Source organism: Antedon mediterranea, chromosome 4, assembly GCF_964355755.1.
Source record: "Antedon mediterranea chromosome 4, ecAntMedi1.1, whole genome shotgun sequence".
Lineage (NCBI taxonomy): Eukaryota > Metazoa > Echinodermata > Crinoidea > Comatulida > Antedonidae > Antedon > Antedon mediterranea.
In genome coordinates, this window is record NC_092673.1 from 912,730 (window position 1) to 925,754 (window position 13,025).

Genomic DNA, 13,025 nt, shown 5'->3' on the forward strand with positions numbered 1-13,025 from the left:
ATACATACTACATCGACGACGTTTAGTATACACGCACTGCATACATACTACATCGACGACGTTTAGTATACACGCACTGCATACATACTACATTGACGACGTTTAGTATACACGCACTGCATACATACTACATTGACGACGTTTAGTATACACACACTACATACTACATCGACGACGTTTAGTATACACGCACTGGCAAGCTACTGGTTTGGATGGTACACTAATGTCTCTTAATCATTTATAAAACAAATTACAAAAGCTAAAAAACGGATTAATAGCTTAATTTTTCCAAAACCGACGTGATGAATTCTAATGTGGTTAGAATATGTAATTTGTTTCCGGTGGAGACGATTACAAATTACATACAGCGGAAGGTTACCATTATTATCACACGTACTCAATTATGCTCTCTTATAATTGTTCAAAAAGGTAGACAAAAATACATTGAACAAAGAATGAAATATTACAAGATAACGTATTAGCACTATACATACTTCATGGCGAAGAGTTCAAAAAATTACTAACATCAACTAAAGTGACAATTTGTACGACATTTCGGCAGAAATCCGTGTGAACACCAGAGGCCCAAGATAACGCATAAGTCAGGTGGCTTAGCAACAATTTTCAGGATTAACGTTACCGGCCGGACAAAAGTACCAAATTTGGCATGGAGTTTCCTTTCGACCTATCTATTGATTTTATCCGTGGAACCCACTTGATCGGGTCCGATTTTCCAAGATGGCGGCCAAAATCCAAGATGGCCGCCAGAAAAAAGGAAATGCCATATATAAGACTGTAAAAATCAGAAATTAACAAATGAGGTGTCAATTCAGGGGTTTCTGAGGTCACTGTAATAGATGCTGGTCAAGCCATTTTGCTTAGGTCACCCAATTCCAAGATGGCGGCCAAATTTCAAAATGGCTGCCAAAAAAAGGAAATATTATATAAGGCTGTAAAAATCATAAATGAACAAATAAGGTGTCAATTCAGAGGTATCTGAGGTTACTGAAACAGATACTGGTCAAGCCATTTTGCTCAGGTCACTCATTTCCAAGATGACGGTCAAATTATAAAATGGAAATGGCCAGATCTCTATAGTGAGAAAGTCTACGTAGTTATGATGGGCGGATTGCACATTGAGAAGGAGCTATGGAACACTGTTGGCGATTTATTAGATGAGTCAGTTTGGCCAACGGCTCTCACTGAATCTGACGTTGCTTCATCTGGAACAGCCGATTCATTCCTGAAAGTATCACACATTACCAGAACTCGACATGCCCATCAAGTCACTGTTCTTGTTCTTCAGCGGCTACTGAATGAAGCATTTAACCAGAGATCTAATGTTGATGAGAGTTTGAACAATTGTCTAAGAAATCCCCCACGTTCAAGTTCTGGAACATGATCGCACACCATGAGATTCTGATTCTCATATTTGTTAGAGCCCATCGGGAGAGAGACTTCCTATTGCATGTTTCTGTATTAGAGGCACTCGTGCCATTGTTCTTTGCGTTAGATCATGTGAACTATTCTCGATGGCTGCCTGTACACATTAGAGACATGAAGGCATTGCCACAAGAGATCAAATATGAGTTTGAAACTCGGAATCACTGGACAATCGCAAAGTCGTTACACAGATACTCTGCGATTCCAATAGACCAAGTGCATGAGCAAGAGAATAAAGTGGTGAAAGCATCCGGTGGTGTAGTAGGACTTACAGAGAATCCAGTTGCCTTCAGACGCTGGATGACTGCTGGACCCGAGCTTGCCAGACTTCTGAGACAGTATGAGAATAAATATATTCATGACGATGATCCGGAAAACCCAGCTAACTTTGAACACCATGAACAGGGACTTGCAGCACAGAAAACCTTCCAGCGACAGGTTGATAGTCTATCTAACAGTAACACAATACGCAAGATGGGAAATCCCTTCCTAGATGACTTCCCTGAGTTAGTAACTTTTGATAGTCGTAACTGCGCGAATGAGGCAGTAGTGGATACAATCCGTACACTAGAAGATACAAGCACAAAGAAGTATCAAGAGTATGTGAAGACCGTGCTCGTGAATCGTAGTCGTTACCATACATGATACAATCTCAAAGAATTTACCACCCTTGCTCTCAACAAAGCTCAAAGTCAAATCAAAGGATTGCAAGAAAGTAAAAGTGCTTGAGAACAATGTGGCACTCTTCGGCCAGTTATACATTTCCTTACAAAATAGAGATGGTGACATCAGTGAATTCTTTGCACACGAAGTACAGTCGTATCCTCCATCCCTGTCTGAGTTTGGAAAGCTTAATCTGTCTGGTACCAAATGTCATCTGTTACAATGTATCGAATCAAACCACACTGATGCACCTGTATTATGACTGCAAAGTTCTGGATGGTGCGGTGACAGTACATGCATTACCTGTAATAAATGTCTCAACATTCCAAGAATATGCTGACAACGTGTTTATACCCCATCTGAAACGTCAGCTACGTGATACAAAGCGAGTGGATGTTGTGTGGGACGAATACCGACCAGATAGCCTTAAGGAGGGAACCAGAGAGAAACGAGGCAAAGGTGTGCGTAGAAAAGTATCAGGTGATACCAAGCTGCCGGGCAACTGGAATGACTTCCTCCGTGATCCAATCAACAAGAAAGAACTTTTTGAATTCCTTTCATCAAAAGTTGCGGATTGCAGCATCCCTCCTGAGTGTTCGGTATATATCACAGCTGGAGACCATGTTACATATGTTGGAACGCAGTTCAAAATGTCCAGCTGTAGTCAAGAGGAAGCAGACACTAGGATTGTGGTTCACGTGAAACACGCGTTGGAAAATGGAGCAAAATCCATCCAGGTGCAAACTGTGGATACAGATGTTGTCGTTGTTCTTATCGGTGTGTTTCATGACCTCTCTCAGATAAATGCTGATCTTGATCTCTGGATAGCATTTGGAACTGGAAAGAACTACACTCATTACAGTATTAACGCCATTTGTGCACATCTCGGTGGTGAACGTAAATCACGTTCCCTGCCAATGTTCCACTCCCTGTAAGGATGTGATACTACCTCAGCGTTTAGAGGTAATGGGAAGAAATCGTTTTGGCAGGCATGGAATGCTTATGACGAAGTTACGGATGCCTCCTTTCTTCATCTTGCCACACATCCGTTTGAGCATCTTCACTTACATTCTGAGAGACTAGTTGTGACAAAACAAGTAACGCCATGAATGTTAACAGTGCTCGGATGGAACTGGTTCAGCCAGAAACGGCAAGCTGTTAACAAGATACCACCTACTCAGAATGCACTACTCCAGCACACTAGGAGGGCCGTATACCAAGCTGGCATCTGGACAACATGCATGTTATCTCAACAAACAAATCCGTGTCCAACCGACTATGCATGAGTGAAAGTTGGGAACTCATGGGAACCTGTCTGATCTACCATTCCAGTGGCATCTAAAGCTTGCAGAGACTTTGTGAAATGTGGCTGCAAAAGGGCCTGTACAGTCTGCAAATGCAGCAAGGAAAATCTGCCTTGCACATCTCTTTGCCGGTGCACATGTTCATCCAAATAGGGTAAATCAACTGTAATTAACTGTAAACTGTAATGTAGCTATTATATAAGTCCAATAACTATTAACAAGTCGAGCCAAGTTAACCTTTTTCAAACATTGTTTTTGTTAATTTCTGATTTTTAACCCACATATGCCTACACAAAATTTTGGAGGTTTTTTTTGGAAGCCATTTGGAAATTTGGCCGCCATTTTGGAAATGGGTGACCTGAGCAAAATGGCTTGACCAGCATCTGTTTCGGTGACCCCAGAAACCCCGGAATTAATACCTCATTTGTTCATTTCCGATTTTTACAGTGACATACACAACATTTCCCTTTTTTAGCGGCCATTTTGAAATTTGGCCGCCATCTTGGAAATAGGTGGTCTGAGCAATATGGCATAAACAGCATCTGTTTCATTGACCCCAGAAACCCTTAAATTGACACCCCATTTGTTGATTTACGAGTTTTACAGCCAGATATATGGCATTTCCTTTTTTCTGGCGGCCATCTTGGATTTTGGCAGCCATCTTGGAAAATCGGACCCAATCAAGTGGGTTCCACGGATAAAATCAATAGATAGGTCGAAAGGAAACTCCATACCAATTTTGGTACTTTTGTCCGGCCGGTAACGTTAAAATTGCTAAGCCACCTGACTTAGCATTGGTATTAGGCCTATACATACTTCATGACGACGAGTTCAAAATATTACTAAGTTAACTTGTGACAATTTTTACGACATTTCGACAGAAATCCATGTGAACGTGACATTTTGAATTTTAACAGCAATATAATTATCTAGCTAGCTAATAAATTTGATATTAATCACGCAGGCAGACAATGATTATTACAAATAAAAGCTAGTCTGAACATTCTTTGTAAATCTAAAATATAATACGATTGTTACAGAACAGATAAAACCTTGTCTGAACATTCGTATTGTTACATTATCTCCACTGTATTTATGTCATAACGATATTATCACCATCCAAGTTTATCCAATTAAGTCCTAAGCTCTGTCCACACTATCAAACTTTATTTGACAAATGTGATGTGCCCATATATGGAAATGATGATTTCATATCACTACCATAATAATTTGGGCATAATATTACTACCGTCACACTCTTTTTTTGTCAAACTAATTTGATAGTGTAGACAAATCTAATAGCCCATAATTATATAGGGAAATGATGATGTCATTATTATCACTACCATATTTGGACATATCACTACCATCACATATACATAGCTTTAATCAACTGTTTTATTAGTGAAATATCAAATCCGTCTGATTCTATTACACTCACTTCAATTTACTCTCTAGACTCCGTCCACAACATATCTTTTTCGCTTTCAAAAAATAATTACATTTCGTAGCTCCCTTTCTAAGAATCATCTCCATAGTTTCAAAGGCATTCCGACTTTAAAATCAATTGTATTGGAATTATACACGAAACCTATCTGAACAATTTATTATAGCTCGCATTATAATGCGTTATTTTAGCTCTAACAAATCGCTGTAATAAACTAAAATATATGTTACATGTTATTTTAGAAAACATTTAAACAGATTATGACAAGGACGAATATGGTTAAAATAATAATGATTATATACAGCGAAATGGACACATTGATTTATGTCAAATAAATTCAACGTGTTTATTTTAAAAGAAATTATGTAATTTAGGAGTAATTATATAACTCTTAAGAAAACTTGGACCTAACGCAAGGGACGTAAGCGCAACGCAAGGGACGCAAGCGCAACACACAAGGGCGTAAGCGCAACGCAAGGACGTACGTAAGCGCAACGCAAGGGGCGTAGCGCAACGCAAGGGACGTAAGCGCAACGCAAGGGACGTACTGTAAGTGCAACGAATCCACGACGCCTGCGATTGGTCAACTTACTTATTAAATCATTGTTACAGTATATTATGTATATTCATTACATATTGAATGTACGTAAACAAGTAAATATGAAATGTACGTAAACAAGTAAATATGAAATGTACGTAAACAAGTAAATATGAAATGTACGTAAACAAGTAAATATGAAATGTACGTAAACAAGTAAATATGAAATGTACGTAAACAATTAAATATGAAATGTACGTAAACAAGTAAATATGAAATGTACGTAAACAAGTAAATATGAAATGTACGTAAACAAGTAAATATGAAATGTACGTAAACAAGTAAATATGAAATGTACGTAAACAAGTAAATATGAAATGTACGTAAACAAGTAAATATGAAATGTACGTAAACAAGTAAATATGAAATGTACGTAAACAAGTAAATATGAAATGTACGTAGGCCTAAACAAGTAAATATGAAATGTACGTAAACAAGTAAATATGAAATGTACGTAAACAAGTAAATATGAAATGTACGTAAACAAGTAAATATGAAATGTACGTAAACAAGTAAATATGAAATGTACGTAAACAAGTAAATATGAAATGTACGTAAACAAGTAAATATGAAATGTACGTAAACAAGTAAATATCATTTTCAACTGAATCACCTTTTTCATACATTATGATTTACTTTATTATAACTCTAAAAAAAATATATATAAAATATCAGAAATTATAATGTTTTACTTAAATATGAATATGAAAGAAATAAATGTTTATTTGAATTTGAATTGAATTGAATTGAATGTTTATGTCAATGTTTATTACAGTTAAAAAAAACTTGATTCAATCTGTTTTTTATGGCATGACATTTCAATTTAAGGTAGTTCGTCTTGTTTTCCGACTAAAACTAAAAAAGAAACCAGTTTAATATCGACTTATCTTTCTTTTCTTGATTCACCTCCAAACATAAGTTGGTCAAGCAATTTTGTCTACTGCTGTACGACGACTAGCTAACGTAGTAAATGTGGTAGCACGACATCAATATAGGACGTGCTCTTGTGCCGTGCCCTAGATTTTACGTCACCAAGAAATGTTAAGATTTTTAACGATGGTTTCTGACAACATTCTGTGCTAATATCATCATCTGATTAAGATGTATTGTAACGCCTTTAGCGTCATAACAGGGTGCTACTCTATCAGGATTTTAACAGTTTATAATTCTGTATGAATTATACATGAGTTATAGCGTGTAAAATAACGGGAGCTACAACTAGTGTATCTAGGCCCGTTATATACTTTTGACATTGCAATAGTTAAAAGTGCCACACTAATAATGTTAGTTCCAACATGTCCTCGTTTACGAAATTATATGCTTTTGAGTTCATACGCCAAAATGGTGACGCATTCTCAACGCGACGATGACGCAATCTTGTTTCATCAAGCTTTTACATAAGTTTGCTTAAAACACAATTTTGTCTAGATGTCTTTTAATTCAGGCTCTCGAGTCTCACTACAAGCTTAATAGCCTCACAATTTCAAATGATTTATGCTTGTTATGAGGATATAGGCCACGGCCCAAATATATATTTTTTGATTGCTTATGAAAATTCTAGCAGTATTGTATCCCAAAAAAGGATACAAGATACACAATATTTTATTGTCGATACAAAACAATATATTTTATATCAAAACATAAATCACTCTTAGTTATTATACACATGACAATCGAAAAAAAACCCTTTAGTTTATTGTTATATCTAGTATTCGTGCCTGGTTTTGATTTGTGTTTTGATATTAGTATGTTATTGCAATATTAAAGCTGTAACCGCAAATTATTAAAATTTACTATTCGATTCTATAATAATTATAGACCTAAAATACATTACACAGAAATTATATAATTATGAAATTGCGGTCTTATACGATAATAAATACACTAACCAAAGACGAAAGACGTCGACGACAACGACGAAATTGGAAATTATCTTTTATCACGCGCGTAAAGTTTGTGATACGTGCGCGTAATTATTATCAACTTTGAAACTTGTCGTGGTGCGTATTAGTCGCGTAGGTAAGCTAATCCGAACTCTTTATTTATTAATGAGACACGAAAGTGTTAAGATTGCCAGTGGTATAGTGTTAATATTGACTTTCTTCGACACCTTTTCCATTTCCCATAATTCACTTTAACGAACGTCTCTGTAATGTGCGGTATATTACTACTTTAGGGTCTAAGACCGTTATTATGTGATGCTGTATCGATTTACCAGTGAGAGGGGTCTGAGGCAAAAACAGAAAAATTACAATGTAAATCATCATCTAAATACTAGTGATTCACGGTTTGAAATTGTAGAAGCTGAGTGTTTGTTAAATTTAAATTAAAGTGTTGTATTTGTGATATAGTAGGTTGTTATCTAATCGATACACTCAGCCAACCCCACTTAACGCCACCTAAAAACCTGTCAAGTCTTCTAATATGCATAAAGATATGTTCGTAAAATAATTATATTTAAAAAAAACACACACATCCACATGATGTGTGTATTTTGCGCACCGATGTCCAATTGATATTTTGTTCCCTAACAATATGCCAAATTTCGTTCATAGTGAATTTGAATCAAGGCCATATGGGGACACAAACACGTTTATGACGCACGCGGGCACTACTCATGTTACGCGGCGACTATATCATCATTTGAACGCGCGCGTTAAACTTTAAAATCTAGCCGCAAACGAAGTCGATCGTGAAAGATAAAATGAACTTGCAGAAACCTTTAGGCCTAACTTCAGATAAAACATCTTTCGACATGTTTGATAGTATACCAATAATTTATCCTGTTTATGTTGTTTTTACAGGAATATGCCTACGGTCTCGGACACAAGAATAACGTAGATAAATATATACTTACTCAACAACTCCCGCGGTCCTCTTAATCATTTAATCATAAATGTAATATGAGAGTATTAGTACACGAAGACGGAGAAGAGAATGCCTGCACTGAATATCAATATATCGTGAGGATAACGTACTTTTAATGTGGAAGATTACATTAGTAACTTAAAGAAAAACTATTTTAATGTTCATTAAATGCATAAGTGATTAAGATTAAGTAATGATAACAATAATAATTATGCTCATTAAATCTAACTAAAGAATAATTCGTATTTGAATATTACTTACTACAGTGATAACGAATCAGCAATGCATTTATGTTATATATTTATGCATGCATTTGCATATAATACGATTACTGTAGGCTATTATTGGTGACATTTTGAGTTCCTGTGTTTTGTTCCTGTAAAAACATTTGTTAATGATTATCTACGGTAGGAAATGCATAAAAGTATTATAAAAAAACTATTTTTATAGGCCGTATAATTATCATCAAACTTTGAACGAACTAGGCATATCTTTGTAAAGTGGCTTCAAATCAACTAATCACTTCGATAGAACGTTATTACAAAATACGACAGCTCACGTTTATTACAAAATACAACAGTTCACTTTAACATAAAATGCATGCTTGGTTACCACACTACGCAATGACGTAAGCGCATTGCGAATGGACCAATCACGAAGCGATAGATAATCCGCAGTTGTGATTGGTCAACTCACTTGCTTTGTGTCCAAAGTGGGAACCAAGGTTTTGACAAAAAAAAAACTATTTTCATTTAAAAACACGGTCGCCTCGCGCCCTAATAAGTGCATGTAATTTTTCTTTTTAATGTGAAGCGAAATCGACTGAAATTGGCCAATATTAATGCCGAACCGAATCGTCATCATTTATCCTACAAATATTGAACGCGTGAAATTTCGTCATTTTTTTACGGTTCACTTTGTCAAGAATATGGCCCGGTTTGGTTATCATCAGATTAACGATGTTCATAGCTCCTCTGATGAAACAGCCTCGATACAAAATAAAATGAATTTACTAATATAATATACTACCCACTACAATTTGCAACTTTATAGTAATAAATTAAAACTACTTAAAATAATTCTACGATAAAACGTACGTCGTATTTTCGTACATTTGACATAAAAGCTATAGATAAAATCCACGCCCGCGTGAAAAAATTGTTACGTGAAGCGGAAATATATCATGTTCAACGCACACACACGCGCGTGTCCTATCAATCGGCACTAATCCGGTCATATAGAAATATGACGGTATGTACACTACATCATCACATCATATTTAATGGCCTTAAGCCTTCTGTATGCATTTGTCGTGTTGTATTAAGCCACAACTATTACCACTGATGTAACCAATCTATCTAGGCCTACAGGCCTTCATTAATCATCAGATTCAAAGCAGCTTAAAATAGACTAATTACAAGACGAACTAATCAAGCGCCGGTCCAAGTATTTATCAATTATATAATGCTTGCTTCCCACTACGCAACACAGCAACATTAGTGAACTTGACCAATCAGCGACAGAGGTGTGCATTCCGAGGTGTCGTTTGTGATTGGTCTAAAGACTGCGTTGCTGATGTGCGTACATGCGTATGATGGGAACAAAGCTTAAGGGTAAATTGTCTGAGCATGTAAAATAACCAACGTAATCGACTTGTCATTATTTGCTAATCGTTTTAATCAACGTTCTTCAATGGATATTTAATTAACATCTCCAATACGAGGTTGTAGACCCCTTCCAGTCGATATAATGAACAAAAATAATTGAATATTTTCAATACGCATTGTATAATCGATATGACAGCATATAGGGCTTATTCATGAACTTATCAAAACAAGTTAGGTTCATCTACATCATTACCATCGCGAGGCTGTGTTAATTCAGGAATAAATATTGATGTACATTATACAGGTTTTCAAATAACAAACATTTTACGAACAATTCAGAATTATTCTTTTATTCTTTTGGTTAAAAAATACAGCAAATATTAAAAGTTAATATACCAATGGCAAACATAGTTCACTGTCGAATGTTGTCCTCGTGACATGAAGGATATTGATAACAATCTGAATATTGAATGCTTACATTATTATTGAATGCTGTTTGAATTACATTCAACATTATGTGATATTGGTGCTGTGATGATGAATGACATTTTCTAGACCGTAATAAAACCGATAAAAAGCCATTTTAATTAATAAATGCATTTTTTTTCGTTTAGCATTTAGGCTACGTAATATTGAAGATAAATGATATCGATTATATAGTTACGAAGTATTAGTGAGTACAATATATGACGAATTGACACATTATCATGGCAATGAACGGTTTTTTATCAAGTGTGCGCCGAACGTGAGCTTCCTGCTCACTAAAAAATTCCTCTGCGCATGACATGACATGATATTTCAGCGCGTGCTGTATAGCGTAGTAAGTAATTATCCAATCAGAAAATGGCGTACTGAAGGCGGTTAGTGTGCGTCCGATAGAACGCGATCATAGTTTGCGGCAAATTTTTTAGTGAGCCAAGTGTTACTCGTGCCAGTTGGCTCAGCCGAAAGCTCTAGTGTGCGCCGGGCTTTACGTTTACTGGGAGTACATTTTATTGGCGCACATTGAGTGGATACATTTTAGACCCATTATGAAGGGTGGGGCTTCAAAATCCAAAATAATAAGTGAGGAAGGGTTTAATACATTCGATTAAGTTTAATTAATTAATTGGTTTAATAGTGACAGAGTTATGCAATTCTAGTTAGTTATTTTAGTTATTGGTACCATGATGCCCGTCATGCTAATCTCTGTCGAGACATTGATACAAAAATAATGTTACGCCAATAGGTATGACACGGTGCCCTATATCGAGGTTCTATTTCAAGTGGCGAAAACCTACTGATATGCGCCGTTAGTCGTCGCCTCCTGAACCAAGCAGGGTTGGAACCGACCTTCAAATAAGAAAAAAATATTATGATGCTCTCTTTTGAACCATTAAATGTATACACAAACACGTCATGACATTATTAGTATGAAATATAATCGTCACTAGAGATCTATTTTACAAATAAAATATCAACATTATCAGTATATATAGGCCAATCATCATATGCATTTAAACAAAATATTTTCATTTAGGTCATGGACTCTAACTAGGTAATTATTGTGTCTCTGTAAAGTATATTCAATTCAACTTTTATAATATATAGCAAACACTTACTCCATTTGCAACCACATCGATAATACTACTAATATGACCTTGTAACATTTACTGTTTCTTGAAAACAACAAAATTATTGTAGATCTATAGGATTATTATTTTCAATGAATAAATATGGTTGTCATGGTATCGGATCTGCGTGACATTTATGTTGTTATTAGATGCACTGACACAGTATACATCATTATTGATCGTTTGTATATAAGTAGAATTAATTTGTTTTATTCGATACTTATTCAATTTGCGTCCACATTGCAACTTCATAACAGCTGTTTAAAGCTTCGTTACCACTATTAGGACGTTGCGTCCGAGCGATTTCATCAATGACAAGCGACAGTCAGTTCGGATAATCCATCGCGTATAATTGGTGAAATCACTTGCGTTGCGCTTACGTTGCCACTAGACGCAATGTAAGAACGTAAGCGCAATTCGACCAATCACACGCGATGGATTATTCAACCTGTCCCTTGTCATTGGTAAACTTGCTTGCATTGGGTCATACGCCCTTACTAGAGGGAACCAGATATTACCGCCATAGGACTATGGCGGCCCCTGAAAAAAATAAAATGAATATACATAATAGATTATAGGAAGTGTTTTCTCCGTTAAACGCGTGTTGGGAACAGTTACTTAAAAAGTCACAAATAATCATGGGCATGGACCTATAAATTAGGTCTTGTTGTATATTTAGAATTCGTAAAGTGGGCCTAAACAAACCAATTATGCTTTCACACTCACGCGGAAGTGCACCGTCCACACAGGCTAGATTTATGATTAATATGATTCTAAATATTGACATCGGAGAACACCAATCTCGAAAAACTAATTTGATTTTAGATGCAACTGGGTTAGACTAGGTGGGCAGTATAAATATAAATTAGGTCGTGTCAGAAGTCCCAGTGTTTAGACACATAAACAGTACTCAAAGATTTCAACTTAGTTATGCATTTCCTTGGTTATAGCATAGGTCATGTCCATGCAACAACGTTCACAATTATAACAATCTTATTTTGTCAGAATGGACATTTTCAGTGCTACTAAAGCTTGGTTCACACTCTAGGACGCAACGCAAGCGCGTAAGCGCAATGCAATTGAATTAACCAATCACAAGCGACAGCTCAGATAACACATTGTTTGCGATTGGCCAAATTGTTTGCGTAGCGTATTAGTGGGAACCAAGCATTAAATATGCCTATTATATCTTTAAACAAAATAATAATAGCTGTCACTACTCGGGGTGATTAATAGTAAAATAGATTAAATGTAAACATTTTCTTTTAAAGTTTCTATAAATAGTAAGTAATAATATCACCAGAACATTTAAAAATCTATAGATATATATTTGAAGGATTCATGTGATTGCTAATTAACGATTAATGAAACCAGCTAATAAGCTGACAAATCATTGTGTGTCCGGTCATTATCCAGAATAGTATTTTGTTATATAAAATAATTTGTTTGACGGATTCGAATGATTGATTGCAATACGAATAA

The 13,025-nt window shown here is 35.8% G+C and overlaps 1 protein-coding gene across 1 annotated transcript in view; it reads right to left on the reverse strand.

Moving 5' to 3' along the window:
• LOC140046095 (fibroblast growth factor 8-like) overlaps nucleotides 1-13,025 on the reverse strand; it is a 251,885-nt gene that overhangs the window by 82,103 nt on the left and 156,757 nt on the right. The gene's annotated exons all lie outside the window — the stretch shown is intronic.